The sequence below is a fragment of the Lipophrys pholis genome (assembly GCF_963383615.2).
Source record: "Lipophrys pholis genome assembly, chromosome: 17".
Classification (NCBI taxonomy): Eukaryota; Metazoa; Chordata; class Actinopteri; order Blenniiformes; family Blenniidae; genus Lipophrys; species Lipophrys pholis.
Window position 1 is genome coordinate 23,928,212 of NC_137643.1, and position 6,896 is coordinate 23,935,107.

At 44.0% G+C, this 6,896-nt stretch overlaps 1 protein-coding gene across 11 annotated transcripts in view; it reads right to left on the bottom strand.

Annotated features, from left to right (window-relative positions):
* The window catches only part of epb41a (erythrocyte membrane protein band 4.1a), a 69,976-nt gene extending 63,498 nt beyond the window's left edge, over positions 1 to 6,478 (bottom strand). For 5 of the 11 annotated variants that reach the window (XM_080485629.1, XM_080485638.1, XM_080485635.1 and 2 more), the window contains exon 1: positions 6,281 to 6,429. The gene's annotated coding sequence lies outside the window, so the exon portion shown is untranslated. Of the gene's footprint in view, positions 1 to 6,280 lie in introns of all 11 variants that reach the window. The other 6 variants (XM_080485634.1, XM_080485628.1, XM_080485631.1 and 3 more) reach the window with 5 other exon arrangements.
* Between the last annotated feature and the right edge of the window lie 418 nt (positions 6,479 to 6,896).

Sequence of the window (6,896 nt, forward strand, 5' to 3'; positions counted from 1 at the left end):
AGACTCATGGGCCAATATAAAATCACAATGACCATCAGAATCACAATGACTAAAGGAGAAGATAAAGAGATTTGGTTGCAGATTTATTGTCAAAACTATTTTCAAGACGGACTTTTCCAAGAGGTCTTTGAATGCACCGCAGCACTCCAAGCGCACGGAGGTCCGGTGCAATTTACCTGCCCTCACTACAACTTCCTTGGCAGGATTGAGGATTGTGTGATTTGCTATTATATTATTTCCAAGACCATGAAAGCTGATGTTTGTCTCCCTCCTCAACCCCCAGAAGTTTCGGGAACAGGAGCCGCTATTTTGTGCAGCTGCAGCAGAAGGAGAGACGTGAACTCTGATTTTTTTCATCGTCATAAACAGTCTTTGTCATAAACAGTCTTCATCATAAACAGTCTTTGTCATAAACAGTCTTCGTCATAGACAGTCTTCGCCCCGGGACGGAAAACCAGCCAGGTCCACCACTGGTGACAAAGGTATTTATTCTGGCTACACGAGAACCTATCTGTAATAAAAAGGCTTTTTAAACTGCGTTTCTGCATGATAACATTGTTTTTGTAGCCATAAAAAAGTTATTGAGCGCCAGTGAAGGCCCAGGGCTGAAATGCCCCGCCCACACTGCTGTAACTGCGGTACTTGTGTGACGTGTTACTCCCAACCCCGACAGTGACTGGAGGACATCTCAAGTAATGACAGAGGGGCTTAACATGATCAGACTACTCGTGGCTCCGGCTCACAAACTGCAGGGGGCAGTGCATCACAAACACGCGTCATTGGCAGTACTTAATTGGGGTAGAGGAAATCGACTTCTTCTCCTCGACACCGAGGGATGATCCTGTGAGTGGAGAGCGGAGCAGAGCAGGCCACAACAACCTGTTGGGACATTGGCTGACTCTCAGGCAGCAATTTCATCTGGAAATGACATGAAATGACTATTCCTGACACCGCAGGGACGTTTACTTTAGTGGGAGAATCTTCTTAGAAAAGGTCTGCTGAAGAGGGCTGACGAAAATACAGGGCTTTATTGAATTTGGGATTCAACACTTTGTTTTTAATGCAGGTAACGTTGTAGAACAAGTGACAAGTTGTCAAAAAAGTTTTTATATCAAGATAAGAATGTAAAAATGCTTTGTATCTCTATTTAATTTATAAAGGAGACATCAACTCCAATACATCCGGCTGAACTGCCTCATAAAGCGACTGCTTTCTTTGTTTTGGTCTGAATATTTTCCAGCGTGTCAACAACAACACAGTCAAATCACAGGCGCCGATCCCGTGTACTGGAGTGCTGGAACACCCACTGAAAAGGTTGATCATTCACTGGGAGGTAGCCGATCAAATAAAATAACATTTTGAAATGAATTCTTGAAGGAACAATCACCTCCATCCCGACCCGAACCAGGACCTACCAACATACCAGCCAAAAATGGAACTACTAGAGCAGGGGTGCCCAACCAGTCAGAGGTCAAGAGGTCAAGAGGTCAAGAGGTCAATGACTGGGTGAAGAAAAAAAAAAGAAAAGAAAGAAAGAAAGACCAAGAGGCACCAAAAGTATGGTGGTACTACAAAGAGCCACATCATACAATGTGGTTTTACAAATAAACTCCCTCTCTCACAAGGACACAAAATGCAATATAGTGAAAATACATAGATAATGTACGATATAGCTCCATATGGAAATACAAAAGTTAGACGACAGTCAGCAAGGTGTGGATTTACAGCATAAACAGGAATAATTCAGCCGCCTCAGCCCACTCTTACAAATTTATTGTCAAGATTGACATGAATACAAGTGCACAGTTGTCTAGTGGTTGGGACACATACCCATCATGAAAGAGGTTTGGGTTCGATCCCACTAGTGGTTTTTAGGGGATGGAGCCGAGCCGATCCGGGATCGGGTTCTGATACCAACGTAATTCACGGATCAGAAATTTCCGATCCAACCTGTGGAGATTTCTGATCCATGATCCTCGTCTGCTTCACTGTAACTGAAATGATCCACAGTGTTTCCCTGCTGCTGCTCTGCTCGCTGGCTGCAAACTGTGGACTGGATTTCCTGAAGGGAGGCGGGTCTCAATGAGACCAGGAGGAATGAGTCAGGAAATCCATTCCACAGTTTGCAGCCAGCGAGCAGGCTAGGGAAGTAGCACTGTGCTATCCAACTTTTCATGTCAACATGTTGCTGTTTGGACGGATTTTACACTCAAAACACCACAAAGCAACAAAGCAACACAGCAACGTGGATGTTAGCAAAGCAACGCAGCAACGTGGATGTTTGCTAAGCAGTTGTTCAGCGAGGCGGTCGTTTTGTCAACAGACGTCACCGTTTTAAAACTTAAACTTAACTTAAACTTAAAACCCAGCCTGGGTTTACAGCTTTGATCAGCACAATGGACCAGCGGTTGGCTTGTTGTGGTGAACGTTACAAGACTGCAAGTCACAGTAATTAATACATGCTTCATTTGACTTTATCTTAACATAAGCCTCGCCTATAAGAAAGAACTATTTATGTAGAATAAATCTGATATTGTTTATTATAATACACGTTGATTTATTGCTTGTGTTTGTTGAAAAATACATGAGAAGAGAACCTTGAAAACATTATCGCATATTAAATCACAATATTGAGGAAAGAAATCACAATTAGATTATTTTCCAAAATCGTTCAGCTCTACTCAACACACACCAGCCACAGGAAGACACAGAGCAGGCTGTCCTTCCTGAGGACACTGCCGTCCTTCAACCTCTGCAGCAAACTACTGTGGATGTTTTATCAGTCTGTTGTGACAAGTGTCCTCTTTTACACCGTGGTGTGCTGGGGACAGCACATCCCAGAAGGACACGTCCAGACTGGACAAACTGCTCTGGAGTCGTCATGAAGCTGGACTCTCTGGTGACGGTAGCAGAGGCAAGAACAGTGAAGACACTGCTGGACATTCTGGACAATACCAGACACCCTCTGCACACCATCATCAACAACCAGAGGAGAATGTCCAGAGAGACACTGCTTCTTCCCAAAGGTCGGATTAACAGACTTAAGAAGTCCTTTGTCCCTCAGGCCATCAGGCTGTACAAGTCCTCACTGGGAGGGAGGAGGGGACAGAGGACAGAAGGAAAGAAGCAGTAGCCGCTATCCACCTCGTCCACCTCACCATCCTCCATCTCACATCCCATAATGCAAAACTGTGCAGCATCTAATGGTCTCTTCACTGCAGATGATCCTCCTGGTTAATAATTCTGTCTGTAACCACAGAGCAGTTTAACGTTCAGCCACTTTCACTCCTAGATTCTGTTAGGAGGCTGATTCTTTTGGCCATTTCTATATTTAGTTAAGTTAAGGTTAGTTTGGAATTTATATTATTTTTTGTACTAAATTTTGGTAGGAGTTTTATTCCTTTTGGCCATTTCTATATTTAGTTAACTTAAAGTTAGTTAAGAGTTTATTTTCTATTTTGTACTATATTTTGTTAGGAGTCTTATTCTTTTTGTCATTTCTATATTTAGTTCAGTTAAGGTTAGTTAAGTGTTAGTTAGTTAAGAGTTTATATTATATTTGTACCGAATTCTGTAACTTATCTTTGTTGTTCTCTGTGTGCTGCTGCTCTTTTATAAAGCTTCTGGAACTAGTGAGTCATCCCAAGGGATAAATAAAGTTGGGTCTAAGTCTCTCCACTGTTTATTTAATGCCTGATACCTGAAAGACCTTAGAAATAAAATTCAAATTATATTTAAGTTTTTTTGTGAGTTGATATAAATGTAAATAATTGTGTGAGATGGGCACATGATATCGTAGGCTTGTGTCGAAATCGAATTCGTGTCATCGGCAAACATGGTATCGTCATCCAAACATATCAACATTGTATGATGAAGCTGGTGATTTACACCTCTACTGTTCCATCCATCCATCTCCGGGTGGTGGTGGTGTCAGTCTGAGCACCGTCACCCAGATCACACAGCACCCATTAAGAACCTTCCTGCAGGTGGAGAGCCCACGGGAAGGTGGCGCCCGGCGTGGGACATGAACCCTCTACCTTGAGACTGAGAGTCTCATGCTCTACCTACTGAGCCAGCCGGGGGTATCACCCCCTACTGTTTGATTGGTTAAATAGCTTTGGTTTATTGGTGTGCACCGTTGACTTTGATATTTTAATTTGAGCATGTTCCAAATAAAAAGTGTAACGGAGTGAAATGACCACGGTCACTTAAGTTTACATCTTTATTTGACTCTTTTCTATAAGTTATTTAGTGTTTTGGTTGACTTAAATCCTGTTAAAATGACTGTTAAATAATACTGACCAGAATTGCCTGAGTTTATACCCATTGATATTCATAGTTTTCCAATTCCAAATAAGTCTCAAGTATTACTTGAATTGTTTGATATTTTGTTTTGTATTTATTTATTTTACTTTTCCTGGTCATGTTTCATTGTTCATATGAAAGCTACTTCAAAAGCCAGGCACACTTTAGTTTTTACGTTGCAAGAGTACACTTAATCACGGTGTTATTTACCTGATAGTGCGTTTACCTTATTGGCCCGTTGGCAAAATTGCACCAATAAATTTAAATATGTTCAGAAAGGTTCTTTGGCCTAAATTGTCGGAAAATGGTTTGGTTGCACTGTTCAGAAACTTGCAAATTAAACAAAAAAATCAATCATGATCATGATTTTATTTTAAAAAAAAACCATGATATGATATTTTTGCTGTATCGCCCACCCCGAGTTAAGACTCACCCCGATAGCGTCCAATTCCTCATCTGTCCACACGAACGGCACCTACTCTCCAATGTGTTATTGTTTATAGGGTATTGCTGTATGTGTGGTTTCATTAAAACAAAACAAGCAACAGCGTCTTCCTGTGGCCCGGCATAATAACTACATGAGGTGTAACCAGAACACTCTTCTTTGACGGACAAGGTGTCGTTGTGTAAAAAGGTCCTCACACTCACATTAACCCGTCTGCAAGCCAAGAACGAGAGAAAAGCCAGAGACTGCACTGAATAAAGGGTGATCATCATAATGAGACGTTCAAGGGTGATCGAGCGTTTCCACATGTGTAGATGACAATGATGTTATCGCGTTTTCCAAAACATTTTAACAATAACATGTTGATGCTTTTTACATGTCATATTATTTGGTTTTGTTTATAAATGTCACAATGTCCAAAAATCCATCCATCTTCTCCCTCTTATCCGTTTCCGGGTCACGGGGGGTGTCAGTCTGAGCACACAGTACCCATTAAGAACCTTCCCTGCGGGGGGAGAGCCCACAGGAAGGTGGTGCCCGGCGTGGGACATGAACCCTCTACCTGGAGAGTCTCACGCTCTACCTACTGAGCAAACTGGGGGCCTCCGATTGTTGAGTTATCAATAATATTTAAATGGGTTTGAGTTCATTATTACTGGGGGGAGGAGGGGGGGGGGGGGTATATACCAATCTCTTTTATTACTTTTATTCTGAGAATATTGACTTTATTTTTTTTTAATTTTGAGAAAACAAGTCTCAATAAAAAAAGATTGTTTACAATATATGTGTATACGTTATCATGAAAACAGGCTGTAATATCTGTAAATGCTGCCGCACTACTCTTGTGGTGTTCCTGATGAAAACAGTATGTTTTAACCCTTTCAGGGTGTTGGCGCGTGCATTGGACTGGTCTCGGTCCAGATGGCTCCATTCTGCCCTGCGTTTGCGCCTCGCGCGCCACAAAAGCAGGGACAGGATGAGAAACGGTGCTAAATGTGCCGAGGTGAGGGTGAGTCTGTGTCAGTTGGACTGTCCCTGCAGGAGAGCGAGCGGGCTCCATGATGATGTGTGGGCGGCGGCTGCTGCTGCCGCTGCCGGGGAGCCGCTGGTCGGAACGCAGCAGCGGAGCAGCGCAGCAGGCCGACGCGTCCTCGCGGCGCGGAGCGGTTTATTCCCACTCATCCAACATTATCCAACCGTATCCAACATGATCCAACATGATCCACACAAACACACAGTCCATCTTCCCGGTGTCTCATTCCACACTAAGCACGAGCGCATCTGTTGTCATGGTGTTCTCCCTCTGTTTTCATTCATTTCACTATCACGTCGTTTTAAATATCATCAAACGCACGAATCGGTTCACCACCCGGGGAGGAAATATTATGTCTCCTGCAGGGATTGTTGATGCCACATTAGAAGCGGCGCGGGGAGCGCACGGACAATAAAAGGGGCGGTAGGTGTACCTGTCTGCAAATGGCGCTCAATGTGAACGTTGACAACATCTTGTGTGATGAACGATTCACCCACCTGCTCTCCTCAGCTCATCCAAGACAAGAAAAGACCCGATGAGAATGCAGATCACTGGTCCTCCCCGAGCATCAGACACGGAGACGTAGATTCATCGGATTTATCACACCGGATTTTAACAATGTGTTTAGGTTCAAGGAACGAACGGCGGGTGCGGAACAACTGAGCCCTGAGTGTTGACTGAAAGGCCGGAACAGCGGAGGGAGGAGCGAAGGAGAGGAGAGGATGGGAGAGGAGAGGGGAGGGGAGGAGAGGAGAGGGGAGGGCAGGAGAGGAGAGGAGAGAGGAGGGGAGGAGAGGAGAGGAGAGGAGAGGAGAGGAGTGAGGAGGGGAGGGGAGGAGAGGGGAGGGGAGGGGGTCCAGGGAAGTAATCTGACTTCTGTACACACGAGCCAAAACGATTTTTTTTCTCCCTGTCGTTCTTTATAAACCTTCTGTCCACACATCACGATGAGCACAGCTCAGAACAATGTAGTACTGACCTGAGGCGGCACTGCAAATCACCAAATACACTAAAAAAGCAGAAGAAGAGCTCAACCAACTCGTCGCCTAAACCAAATATCATCAGGAGCTCCTGCAGCAGAACCAGAGGCCTGGACTACCAACCCTGATCAAC